This window comes from Bombus affinis, chromosome 8 (assembly GCF_024516045.1).
Source record: "Bombus affinis isolate iyBomAffi1 chromosome 8, iyBomAffi1.2, whole genome shotgun sequence".
NCBI lineage: Eukaryota > Metazoa > Arthropoda > Insecta > Hymenoptera > Apidae > Bombus > Bombus affinis.
In genome coordinates this window covers 5830404-5845528 of record NC_066351.1, presented here as the reverse complement: position 1 = coordinate 5845528, position 15125 = coordinate 5830404, and the positions used below count along the sequence as shown (strand labels likewise).

At 35.9% G+C, this 15125-nt stretch overlaps 1 long non-coding RNA gene across 1 annotated transcript; it reads left to right on the top strand.

The window, feature by feature from the left end:
* Positions 1-6171: 6171 nt before the first annotated feature.
* LOC126919638 (uncharacterized) lies at positions 6172-9246 on the top strand. Its single transcript, XR_007711741.1, has 3 exons — positions 6172-6544; positions 7028-7092; positions 7219-9246. It is a non-coding gene; the product is annotated as an uncharacterized LOC126919638 (long non-coding RNA).
* Positions 9247-15125: the final 5879 nt, after the last annotated feature.

The window sequence follows — 15125 nt, the reverse complement described above, 5'->3', positions numbered from 1 at the left end:
CGTATTGTTCGTAGCTGGACAGTTGGCTAGAGCAACGAATACGGGTCTGATTGGTTTATAATAGTATGTTACATTAAACTTCGAGTCTTGAATCTTTAAAAGATAACTTTACGGTTTAAGCTATAAGTTACGCTACGATTCTCTAGATTCAATGTATATGTTAATTTTATTTGCAGATGTGAAATTTTCGGTAATTACATGTGTCTATTTTAATTAAATCGTAAAATTTGAACTCGTGAACGTCGGAAGGATACAAACCTGCTACTTAATCATCTTCACTAACACAGTTGTTGAACCTATCTTTATGGTTCTATTAGATTTATCATACACAACCAATCAGACCCACTTTTCTTCCAGGTGCCTTTTTCTGAATGGCCAACAGTACATATCTTGCATCTGTGTTATTCAACTGACTAACTCTCCAACCACGTATAACACATGGTAGTCGATACCTGCATTTATCTTCGACCGCGACAAATAACTTCATAATGTTAATCCTATGGAGAGAGTCGCTTCGTTAATTGCATTGGGGACAGATTTGATGAGACGAAGCTATCAAGCTCGATAGAACGAAACGCGGCGCAAAATGAAAGGAACTCGTGTGCTGGCCAGCTGTTAGTGTCTTTTTAAGCATTTAACGGATCGTAAGAATTTATGGGCGGATTATAATATCGCCAACCGAGAAGATAAATGTCCGCGTGGTGTCGCGTCGTGGCGAACGACGAGAAAAATGGACGTGACAGGAATAATAAAAGCGGTCACTGTGCGTTCTGCTCCCTTTCGCTTTCATTTGAACTTGTCGATAGATTGAAAGGGAATTACAGATCGAAAATTGAGATTAAAAGTATGTTGATTTATTTTAATGTGTTCGCTATATCCGAACCAACAGGAAGACAAAATTTCGAATTGAAAATTTGTTCAAGAGTACAAGAAGTTCTATTATATGTGTGTCGTTTAATGCAAAAATAGTATAAGTCAATTTTTTGCCTATTTGGTTTAACACCACACCTTGAAAGCATAACCTTCATTCTATTTTATGCAGAAGTGGTGTAAGTATATCTTTATTATTTTCTCAGTGAATAGAAGAATAGGTGAAAGTGACGGCCATTCGACCCGTTACAAAATTTTTACTTTATCCCGCATTGTCCAGTAATCAACCTTTTTGACTTACGCCACTTTTCAATTAAATGGCTCATTTGTAGTGAGAGTATTTACTTAAACGTGTAATTTAATAAGCTTTTGTTGCATGCGTGATAAGCTGGTTAGTTCGAGTTGAGGAATAAAATATGAAACGTTGGATGGTTTGTAGGTTTAGTGGAACGCAGTGTAATAATTTAAAAGAGACGTAAGACATTCATGATTCCGTTTTTTATCTCCAGACGAAAAATATGAAATCTGAATAAAGTAAGAAATATGAGATGCACAACGTGGAAATAAACGTGGCCCGTTACTGAATACTACAGAGGTATGTTATAGCGTCATAAATAATTCCCGAGGGCAACACTAGCGCTAATATTTTCTTATGAAAACCTATTTTTGTAAGTCGATGTCCAACGAGGACCGTTTCTAACAAAACAATTTGCGAACGTGGCATCTAGTCGAGCAGAAATTCCGTTGTGGGAAAGGTTGCGAACATTTTTCGTACTCGTAGCGCAAAACAATTCCACGATGGTAATAGGAACGATGCCGTTAACTTTATCGCTGTTGTCAGAGATAACTGAGACACAAATAAGATGTCGTGAAAATCTCCATAATTAGTAGACAAATATAATTGCAGCTATAAATGAAATACAAAATTATAATAAGAATGAAACTTATTATCCTACATACAATCAAATACAGTATTCAAAAATATTCAAAATATAAAATTCTGTAATACTAATATAATTCTCTAATAGAAAATCAAACATACAATATCATTATACAAAATTATAATAGCAGTAAAAATTACTATCCTATATATATATATATATATATATATATATATATATAAATTATATATATATAATAAATTATATATATATATAAATTTCTGGATTATAGGATATATATATATATATATATCCAGAAAAATTAAAGATCAAAAAATCCTGTTGATTAATGTTATACTTTTTCGATGAAAGAATAATCGAAATCCAGCTATATGATTATGAACTACATGGGATTTCAGGGATTTATATTTTTATGTATTTTTTCTTCATATCCGTAAGACTAGGTAATAAAACTCTATGACCTACAAAATGTTATTTGTCCATCCGGTAATGTTATTTATTACTTAATAAATTATTGTGCAAGAGGATTCTGGTGTTCAATCTGATTCTGATGTTCTGATGTTCAACCTGATAATTCTTTCATGCTTCACACTAGATCCATCTGACGTTTTTAATCTAGTCTGAACGCAATTCGTCAACCTATCCACGGGATGAAACGATAGAATCTCACATCCTTCGGGCATTCTAGTGCAGCTCGTAAACAGATACATATAATTTGGTGAAACGTGTTAGATAACTTTCGTAATAACCGCCAACGGGCGACTGTTTACAAAGGAACGTGGATGGCGAATCGCCTGTATGCCGATTGAGGCACTCTAGGAACGTCGATACGGAAAAGGCGGAGGATTTACGAGTTCGCCAATGGGTCTCAATCGTGATTCCAGAGATTTGTTTCGCGATAATCGCTCGCAGGTATCAATTTTCGCACGTCCTCGCGATTACTCTTCTCGATACAGTCTTTCCTCTTCAACCAGAAAGAGAGTTTACATTGTGTCGCCTAACCGTGTGCACGTGGCCGTCCCTAACGCGTGAAATCTCACTCAGAAGTGACTTAGGAGTTCTGAGAGCCATGCAATTCCTGGCCGTTACCTAAGGGCGCGGACTTCATTTCTTCGGCAATGAATGCTAACACGATCGATAAAGTATGGAGGACTGGAATTCGAGAAGTTAATTTTGTTATTTACGAGCTGAAGCAAATACAGTGAGAATGAAAACTTAGTATGCAGCTTGAAGGCATGAAATTTACTCAAACATTCCTATACATATGTTGCATAAATTGAAAATTGGTGGAAAAGATATTTAAATGTCCTGTATCGTGTATCTCATGATTCTATATATATACATGGTCAGTATACTAATTTCCATTTGTTCGATTATCTCTATAAATTATGTTTGTATGTATTGCCATTATTGTTTCATATCGTAAAGTACGACCGAGTAATTATTGATGCTTCAGCAAAAACAAACGATTTCGAAATACACCACATGAATGTGTGCAGTTGTCATAGAAGTGGAAACTGAAGCAATAGTGGCGGTTCGTATGTGCCAGAGTGAAGCTTATCTTACCGAATGATCGCTTATTATCGAATGATCGCTTAAAGGGACGAAGAATGTTCGCTGTTTTGTATTTCAAAAAGCTTCTGCTGGTTTTGTTCACGTGGCAATGTATTTACTGCGAATCGACTGGAAAATTGCGATAATAGCAGTTTCGTGACCATTTGTTCGTAATGAAATGGAAACGTTTTGTATTCCTTTCCAGCTACGTAAGTAATGGTCTTTAAACATAAAACTGCATGGCTTTTGTTCCATTAGTTATAGTGGAATTCTTTTGTTGAGAAGAAGATACAATAATACTGCGAATTACTCTCTTTCTTATGGATATTATTATTTGTAATCGAGTAACTTACGAACAAACGTATTTCGTTTGTATAAATATTTTAAAACTGAATACCAAGTTTGTGCTTATGGTTTAGTTCTTCAATAAAGATTATATTATTTTAATAAATTGATTTCTCAAAATAAATATTAAAATTATAACAACATCTTATTAAAAACTACTTTATCACGTAAAAAATCCTTATCACAAATTAAAATCTTGATTATCGAAATAAAAAGAGAAGTATAATGGAAAATGAACATAATATCAACATGTAGAATAATATTAATTCTACAAAAAGCACTTGCATGTTGCTATAATAATAGTAATCACAAAAATGAACGATTTGAAGCCCATCATTTAAAAAATTCCACACATATTAACCATTTAAAATTTCATTATCCCGGACATACACGATCCTAAAACTTCATCACATGTCGCGTCACGCTGTTCCCATCAGCGAAGCGATCTTTTAAACACCGAACTTCATTATTCCCGTCAAATTAATTCCAAACAAGATACAACAGCGTGGCGAAGGTGTATCTAACCACGGATCTGCAATACCGTGGCCGCAGCAGCGAGCAGTCCCATAAAACAGCACGATACAATGCGCTATCGTGCACAGTGGATCCACAGCTGGTAGAGAAACACGTAGTCAGAATAGGCGACGAGCTCGCTGTACTTTCGTTCCTTTACTTCGATCAAAGAATCGACGTGCTCGTTTGTACGTCCGCATGTTGATACACCGTTCCGCGATGCATGTTCCACGTTTTACAGGGAAACAATAACGCGAATACGTACATGGTGGCGTGGATCGTGGCGAGTCCCCCTCACGGAAATACCGGGACATTTGGTGTTCGATACGCGTATTCGTTGAATAGTGCTTCTATTTGTATTCGAACCGCGTTCCTGAATCCTTCCATTCGAGGTCCAAGCTGCGCTTCATAGTTTGCAAACTGTTTACTTACGTACTGGCTATACACCAAGGGTATATGACACCTGGAAGTACGTGCGATATATTTGATAATCGTGACTCTACATTACTTTGCGATCCTTAAGAGGGAATATTATATATTATATAGTATTATAGTATGGCTAATACCAGTGATTGACTTACTGATCGATTGTGTTTTTGTAAAATTTGCATCTGCAGTGTTGGAGAAACTTGAAGGATGGCTTCATTGATAGAAAATACAAATATCGAATGGTTCAGAAAGTTTTGAAATCGGAAAAATACGAGGATAATGTATGTCGATGGAAATAAGATTTCACATACTGTGTTTTTCTGTGATATTTTATGCTATCCATTGGGTAGCCTCATAATTACTTTATCAAACAATTTTTTTTAGATATGAATTTTGATACCATTGGAATTTTTTTTTAGATATGAATTTTGATACGTTTGGAGAACTCATTAAGTACTTGCCTTTCAACTTACTTGACACGATGATTTGTGATTTGTGTGTATGGTTATTAAGCAACTTTTTGTCCTCGGCTTTTGGTTTCAACGAAGAAAAAGATTTAACATTTAGGTTTAAACAGATTTAGTAATTCTTGGAAACAGTGGAAAACATTCAAGTCAGAAATTTGTAACTGAATTTAACTTTATAACTGAACAGTGACTAAGACCAAATACAATAGGTTAAACTGAATGAACTTTAGGAAAATCGATGCAGGAGATCATGGTGGATTAAGGAACGGAGAAAAGGAGGAAGAGAAAGTAATCAGAGTGGAATCTTGGTTTCTATGTTTGCTACGAAAAGTTGAAGCCCCTTCGGATGATTGAATTAATTAGAGGCTTTTGTAAGATCGGATACTTTTAGCTAGATTTTCTTTCTTAGACACGTGGAATTGTAGAAATTGCTGATCGCAAATTTTTAAGCTTTATCAAAATAAGATATTAGTAGAATTTTAATACTCAATCGTGCATGTTTGATGTCACAGAGGGGTTTTTTCTTTTTTGCTTTATTTCACTGCTGAGAAAATGACCTCGTATGCACAAAATGGTATTCTGATAAATTGCCTGCAGCTGAACGAGACATGGAGTCTCTAAAGCCATTTTTCCCCTTAATACATTGAACGTCACATCCTTCAGAAATAGGTGACACTTACTTTCGTCCAAAGATAAATGAGCCGAAAGGTGCATCGATCACAAAAAATTCTTAATGACCCGAATTTTGTTGACCGAGCGCCATTTTAATATCTGCGAACATGGAAAAATGGGGCAACCGCGTAGAAAAATCTTTAAAAAGTGATGAAATTGTTCATAATTCTATAGTTTGACATTGTTAGCTATTGATTTATACGCACAAAATATGATTTCATCAAAAAATTGATTGCAGTTTGCGATACTTCATCACACAAGACGTGTTCAACTTCCTCGCTACAAAATTGTCAGATTAATTAATTAATACATTTTCATTCAAATACATTCTACAAAATATCTCAGTACAATTATTACACGTACAAAAATTCTACTAATCTTCTTTACATTTTTGGCTTAACTGACAAAAAGAGCAGCCATGCCAGTCGTTGCTTCAATCCCGAATCCATTGCGCGAGAAATAAAAAGGCGAGCAGGCAATGATCTCGTAAATAAGCGCAGAGACATTGCTACTTTCTCGAATCGACTACACGCAATAAATTGCCAGCAACAATGGCCGAACGAGTTGCAAGGGGACACATAAATTGGTATCAAGCTCTCAGCGCTTAATTCAACGCAACATTCGTACGGGCCTTCCAATCCCACGCGATGTTCACCCGGAGCACACGATGTCCTTGAGACAGCGATATTGCGTCGAGTCGCCGGTCCAGACGACATTTAACGATAACGAAACGCGAGCAAAAGGTGTGCATACACAGTGTCCACCCGTGCCTTCTCTAAATTGTTGGAACAGGTACACCAAGTGACCACTTATAGGAATGAACCAATCTATTTGTCGTCCGTTGTTAACTCCCACCCTTTCTTTTCTAAAACGGGAAAAACGAACGAAGATTCGTTAATGTGCGGTCTCAGAGACGCGAAGGGACGCGACGTCGCGATTTTTTCGAAGCATGTTGCAGCGTTATTAGAGCCGGTATCACTGGTTACACGCACGTGATTCACGGTTACCATTAGCATGGTTTTTACCACAGCCATCGTATGGTGGACACGTTTTCTTCCTTTTGCCTCTTTCAATCACGGCGAGTTTAATAAGGCGCCGTTGAACATGCGAATTTTGCGAATACGCGAGATGAAAAATCGAGAAGTCATTATCAGCCTGTGAAACACGGCGTGTTCAACGTGATCGTACACTCCCTCTCATAAGTATCGGACATTGAAACAAGTTATTGGTCCAGTACACTTGCTGATGTAATACAGAACGTGATAATTATTCCAGATTATCAAGGAGACGGTTAATTGGTCAAAACTATAAGAAGATTACAGGTGAAAGATATGATAATTGTAAGTTTGTTGATTTTTTGATTTTAATGTTACTTAATATAATATAATAGTTAAAGGCATATTTTTACACCTTCTGTGCGCAAATTGTATCATTTATGTTCATGTGTAATTGTTTTACTATTCTAGGTTCTCAAGAAATCTGAAAGAATTCTAACATACTAACTGCCTCTACTATATCGCACAAACGATTTTTGAGTCAAGCGTTTAAATGATATTTCAAGGAAAATAAAAATTTAGTTTGAAGAAATATATGGGCGAAATTTCACTGAGTGCGTAAATGGACCAGGTTCCTATGAATCATGGGCTATGAGAAGTTAATAAATTACTATTAATTTTATCTTATATTTCGCAAGTCTCCCAATACTTATGGACGGAGGTGTACACGCGAGGAAAAATGATGAATAGAATAATGATTTTATTGTTGTTGTTTAAGTTGTTGTCTTGCAACGTTTCGGGGACATCGTGAGAGTCCACTGTTTACGTGGAGCGTAAGTATAGAAGGCCGTATTGAACGATCTTCTTCACTCGAGAGCACGTACAATTAGGATCGTATTACATGCGTACTGGTATTGTCGTTTTGCTTGCCCGTTATCGAGCACCGTTGACACCATTCTCCAGGAGGAAGGATTAGCGATGTAAATTTTCCACGAGGCCAGACAAAATTATCGAGGTGCGATATCGTTATTTGGATGAAATGATAAACGAAGACGATATAATCGACGCGATTTTGAGAACCAGCATTACCAGATCGTGAAAGATTTGTTGTGTCGATGCTTAATTATTTGGTTCGTGTCGTGGATATCTTAATCAGTGAATCAAAAGGTAGGAATAGCGGGTTTGATATTTTATTAGCTTGAATATTGATGTTTTATTAGGATGGATAAGAATTTGGGTGAAGATGGTATTATGATATAATGCGTGTTCTGATGACGTTGAACAGCTTTTTTACATATGTAATAAACTTATTTAGGAATATCGAACATCAAGAAAATTGTTCTACAGATAAAAATAAGACTAATTCGTGTGATATATGTGATAGTTATTTAAAAATATTGAATATCAGGAGAATTGTTTTATAAATAAAAGGAAGAATAAAATGTTTGAAAATGTGATAATTTTGTGTGACTGTTTACAGTGAGAAATTGAATATGTAGAATTGACAAAACTGAAATGCGAGGACGTACTGAGTACTTCAGATTAGAATGTTAAAGAACAATGCATGGTTACTGAAGTTTTTGGATGGACATGATTGAATGTATCTTGGAAACATTTGCACAATTTCATTAAAGTACCTAATGAACATCGTATAATGCAAAAAAGAGGAATTTGCTTGAGCTGCGTGTCTGAATTATTAGTTTCTGAACCATAATCGTTGAGTTCTTATATTGCGTTGTATCACGTTATGTTGTACTCTCATATTTCAATATTATTTCAATACGTTTAATAATAGTTTTATTTACCAAAGTAACGAATATACCAAAAGAGATTAAAATTCAATATCTAAAACCGTCTTCAAACAAGAATCAATATGGCTGATAAATTTATGAAGACCCTAGAATGTCGTCACGCGAGTACAAGGCATAAAGAGAATTCCTATTTAACTGGAATATCAGGACAAGAATCTACTGGTTTTACTGGACTGGAATTCAAAGCAATCAAAGCATCCGGGTCGCGACGTGGATTCTTTTTCCCTCCTAATCTCAATATCGAAATGCCTACCATTCACGACACAGACGGACAGATTTTCGCGTGATATTACGACGATTGCACGCGGGGAAAACAGAACGATTTCTCTGAATGACGCGACCTGAATTCGCGGAGAAACACTATCGTGGATATCCTCGAATGGAATTCGAGGGTCTGACAATGAAATTTGCTCCCGGAATCGTGCGCCATTAAAAGTGATCGTTGCTTGTTCGACAGCCGTGTAACCTGTGGCGCGTTGTAACTCACGTACGTCGGTAATAATTTTCTTGCACCACGTAAATCCGACCACGAACCACTTCAAAGATTTGTTAGCCGTCTCTGCCATTTTGTCAGAGGCTGGGATTGTTTTGTGACCGGAAGCCGCGTTGAAATACCTCTGGGGTTAGGTCCTATATCTTTCTTCGGACGTTTATTGCATCGATTTCTTTATCCAATTGAAGATTAAAGTTAAATTAACGAAAGTTATTCTAGTATTTCTGATTCTTTTTTAGTCAATTTATATGATTAAATTCTATTGAATTCACATTAAATGGAATAACTTTATTATGTTAAATTTAACTTAATAATAATAATCTAAACTTAACTTAATTTGTTATTATGTTATTTAGGTAATGTTCGTTGAATATAGCAATGTTTCTAGCATTTTTATCTTGTGTACTGATAGGATGCATGTTTCTTTCTTCAAACAATGAAAGATTGATATAACGTTTCATTTAAATAATTAAAGATTACGTCCTTTGCTCTTCTACGACATATCTTTCAAAATTTCTAACCGTTTTATTGTTCAATATTTTAATAATCAGTAAATTATATTTAAAAAAAATTGAATTATCATGCTATTTATAAAAAATAATGGCTGAATAAATTTATCCTTCTAAGAATTCTTCACCTAAAATTCATTACATCCAAATTGATTACTCTCTGTCCCATTTAACTGCCAATTCATCAATCAATGTTCTATAATGGGTGGAACAACCCATAATCTACTGCGTTAATAATAAAATAGAATGGAATAAAATCGAAGGATATCTCTCTCCCCTTCTTTAAGTTTGCCTTCTTAAAATCCCGCGAAAGCGCAATAGAAACTGAAAAGAAGATATCTAAGAAGTCTCACTCGTAACTCCACAAATCATAGGACGTCTCCCGCAGACGTGAATTCAAGCTACATATCACCCCTCTTTGTTATTCACTGGCGTCAGCCTCAGGCATACAAACCATTCGATCGAAAGGTGGACAATCGATCATGAAACTTGTCCACGTTTCAAAAAATGCGTCTTACGAAGGAAGAGAAACAACAAAAATAAAAAGAAGGAGAGAAAACAGTGAAAGTTATATTGTCGAGCCAGTAAACTTATCGAATTTCCTGCCCTAACACGAACCTTGGAAACTCCACGTTTTAGGAATGGAAAATTTATTCAAGCGCATACATTTACGCCAGCATGTTCGTCTCGACTTCGAATTCAAATGCCAGTCGATGCGACACCATAGTGCGTGAAGGACGGTGTGCTAAGTCGAATCCACAATTCAGAAGTTCTCCTCGAGCATGACGGGAAAGGTCGAAGAAGTTCATGCGTGTACGTGCACCACTGCTTTCTATGGCGAATTGTATATGGGGCTTCGTGTGGAACGCGACATTTCAGTTCGCTGAACACGTATGAAATCACGCTGGGACTGCTGCGCAACGTCGACCAAGTTAGGCTACTGTTATTGCCTGAACAGTTACGTAACCGATGAATCATTTCGTTGAGATGTGGTATTTTACCGATCGAGTTGTACGTATTAACCTTCGCCATGTGAAATCGGTATCGTATATGGACGAGATCGTGAGGATAATGAACTGTGTGCTGAATGGTGTAGAGTTATGTGGCTTTGCACGTGGGAAGAGATGCTTTTGATCCTTCCTGGCGCTGGTCGATTTCGTATCGCGTGACTGACTGCAGCGAAATGTGTTTCCTAGACATTCGTTCGGGTGTTAAATTAAGTAAATCGTCGACGCTTAGGCAACACGCGAAAATAGTCGGTAATTCCATGTATTTAAAAGGAATTATAAATTGTTTAAAGGATGGTTTAAAAAGATCAATTTTTTAAATGAGAGTGATTTGCAGTTTCATTATAGTGTTAAAATAACTAAACGTTCTTAAACTAAACGTTCCTAAACTAAACTAAACGAACTAAACGTTCGGAACTTATATAATATGTAAATGTAAGATGTAAAGACTTGCAAGTAAATATACAGAATTATAAATTATTTAAAACGATCGGCTAAATTATTTAAAACAAAATTTCCGGTAATACCAATTATATATTCGCAATATCAAACATCTTGTTCCACGCTTTCGATATTAAAAATTCTTAAATTCTGGGACGACACGTTCCATACATGCATCGATTACAATATGTCGGAGACATGATTGCAAAACTCTCCCATCTAAAAGTAACTCGAAGATGGGAAAGAATTCCAGTTGAAAGTGACACATAGCTATATACAAGCCAAAGTATCGATCGAAATTTCATGTGTTCCCGAGCTCCACTTACGATATTGAAAACAAAGTAATTGACCGATATCCGAGTGGAAGTGAAAATCGATCAACGCTCGTTAGAAACCACGGAGAAGGAATTTCTTTTCCGTGTCAAGGAGAAGAGCGTGTATAACGTAGGTACGGGTTGCTTCGATGCCAACCGGGAGAAAGACGAGTGTAAGTACGATAACCGGATATATTTCATCTCTCCTCTCGACATTCATTGCACGTAACTATGTTCTTTATTCGGCGGACGCGGTGAGCACACTAGCTAAGGTATCCCAGTGAATATTATTCAGATTTGAACGCGTAACGATCACGATTTCGCAGTCGAACGTAAAATCGTAAAATTCCATTGGATCGTGTACAACGCAATTCACTGTCTCTTGGAATGATGAAGATTCTGCTTTGAAATTTCGTGATTCACCATGTAATTAGGTATGACGGTTCTCCTTTCAGTAAGGAGCAACTGTGCACGATGTTCTTTGTCTGAGAGAAATTTTTTTATCTAGTAAAACGTAAATAAATCAATTAATGGAATTAATGAAACAGGAAGAATCTGAATTTCAGCGTCATAAGCGATCTCCTAACGCGTTAAGCCAAAGATTAGAATATATGAAACTAGATACACTGAAAAATAAATAACGAAACTTTCGTTGATATGGTACATAAGAATTCAATGATACATATCACATAAAACCAACTATAAGTATTAAATAAAACGTTCTTAATTGATTAATATGATACTTCAATATACATATATTAATGATAATAATATAAGAATAATAAATATAAGTTTTGTGGAAGACGTAATATCTACATCAAACCTTCAATGAATAATTACAGGCACAGTAATTAAAGAGAACGCAAGTATTTATGTAGCACACTATCAATTCTTGCTCGCATTCTGATAGATCGTTCGATATAAACGCGATGTAGAATAACGACGCGCTCCGATCATTTTATCTTGATATCTTAAAAGCTGTTCAGAACAGCCTTCTACGCTACTCTTCGCAGCATCATTTGTGTCAAGCATTATTCTTTTTACTATAGCAAATAAGGAGCTAAGGAATGCGCGAAGCGGTTAAAAACAGTTGAATTCGCCCGTAGAGCAGTCAGTTCTTCAGCAAGATCCCACACGTTGATAGTAATTTCAGCGAGAACGTAGCAAAGCAAAAGGCGCCCTGATCGTCGGAATGTATTACCCAAGGCTCGAATCGCGAAGATTGAAAGAAAATAGTGTCGATTGACGGCCTTTGCGTGGGCTAAAACTCACCCTAGCACAGAACCCCATGAAAATTGTGGGCTCTGATGATTCTGCATAATGTCTTTCCATCCTTTCCTATGTATACGTGAAGCGATTCAACGCCCGGATGAGCATTACGCATCCCCGGATACAGAATTCCATTTCAACCTACGACCTATCGTTCGTATCTTCCACGAGCAACCTAGTAGAATCTAAAGAATCAAGTATTTCTTTCGCAAACGAATCTTCAATTCCCGCTCTACGATCGCATCGACCTCGCGGTAGTAAAACATTTGGCTAATACAGTGACGTTTTTTCCCACTTTGACGAAGATAAAAAATGTATACTCTCACATTAATCTTTAACATATTTAATTGGAAATAATTGATATTTCTTTATGAAAGTTCTTGGCAAATAATCTTTTAGTCGTTACATTATTAGGTCATAAGTGTCATAAATCTTGTTATTCTTTTTATTGTCAATTTTCAATAAGCTGTTGTTTTCTGCCTGAGGGCGACATTTTTTAATTATCTATTTTTTAAATTAGCAATTAATGTTCAATAGAGAAAATGGCGAAAAGATTAGAGAATAGAATTTCAAAACGATATGACAGAGTAGTGGTAACATAGTACTTAAATAGAAGCTCCAATCAAAAATATTTAGAACTCTACGTTCTGATGAATTTCTTCAAAAAATAAAGCAGCAAATGCAACAGAGAATATTAATTTACTATGATTTCTTAATATATATTGTAACAAATTTAATCCTTTGAACTCCTATGTCGAATCTGCTCCAACATTAATTTTCCTGAAAGTTGTTCCTGTATATAATCGAGTGTGACTCAATATCGCTTCAAGCATTCTGCGTAAATTTTTTCGTATATATATAAAAAAAATAAAAACTTCAAAGGATCAGTCCTATTATCTTTTTATCGAAACAAACCAACCTTACAACCTTTACCTTACGATATACCAACGTCGAATAATCTGTTACACCTCTCAGGGTCGTCTGTATAATACGAAAATTCTAGTGTAGTCTTACAAATTTCCGAACACCTATACTGAAGATAGAAAGACTCGAAAAAAGGCTGATGCACCGAAGTGAAAACGAAGGGAAAGGGACGTTATCGCAGAAAAGGGAATAGATCGTGCGTCGTTGATAACAACTTTGTCCCGGACCTTCGACCCTTATCACGACGTTCTCGTGTTCCACGTAACACGTATCGAACGTAGGCGATTTAGGTGGCGGATAATGAGTTCCTGGACCGGGGTTATATTGTGTGCGACTTATAAGGATGCGCCAATCAGCTTGGCCACATATACACGTGTACACAAGATCGATGTATCGGCGCGGATAGACGAGCTGCACTCAGCTATTATTCGTAAGTCGTGATCCTGGGTCAGGCTACAGGATGTTCTCTATTACTCGGATTCAATGCGATATACAGAGATGGAAATAATGCTTAGACATGTTTTCTCTGAAGTCCCTTGTGGTTCATTGCTTTAACCGATGATTTACCGTGTCATTTATTCTAATTGTGCTACTGTATCAGTGACATAGAAGACTTACCGAGACTGATATTTCCTACATTCGTTTTGTGAATATCAATTCCTTCTATGAGTGATGTCTTTTCTTATTTTGTAGTCCGAATTTCTAAGGTAAAGTTAAGAGGAAATTGTTGAAAAGTATAATTAGTAATTACAAGAGTTGTCAAATAACATTAACTTCTAAGGTAATTTCTAAGGTAAAGTTAAGAGGAAATTGTTGAAAATTATAATTAGTAATTACAAGAGTTGTCAAGTAACAGTAATACAAGTATACTTGAATTTTGTATTATGATTTCTCAAAATAGTACTGTGTTTCCCTCATTTGGGATCTAATTTAATTTTTTGCATCGAAATTGCATTAATTAAATTTTTTATTGCTGTTATTCCGGGACATATTGGGTAAAGTGAACAGTATTGTACAAGTTGCAGAATATAGTAAAATTATCTTTCAATTCTCTATCAATTTAATTACCCATCAATTAATAAAAAAAAGAAATTCTATACCCATGAGTTAGATGACTGCTTCATTTTCCTCTAAGCAAACGTATCTCTTACTCTGCTTTTCTTATTTCTTTGCGTTGAATGTAACTTCAGTATACATTATAACGGTTTATGCATATTACATATGAATAAAATGTAAATGTTTGACTTTGACGACTCGAAATTACAGGACGTACGTAACAGAGAGTAAGATTGGAGGCACGTTCTATAAGAAAAACTATAGTTCTGACAAAAAAGTCGACTGCTAAAAAAGGATATAGCAGGTCGACAACCTCGATGGACTGCTGGCTATTCCATAACAGAGAACGTATTCGAGCTCTCTAAGTAAAAGAGACCTTCATCGACTGATACCGAAACAGGAATACACGCGGTAGCAATAATGTTATAACCTAGAGCAACAAGACATTAAGTATCACTTTATACATCTTAACTACCCCTAATTAAAAACTTATTTATGGAGGAAGTAGTCTATCCGCACTGTAAGCGGAATAGAAATTAAGTCGCTTCTCGATG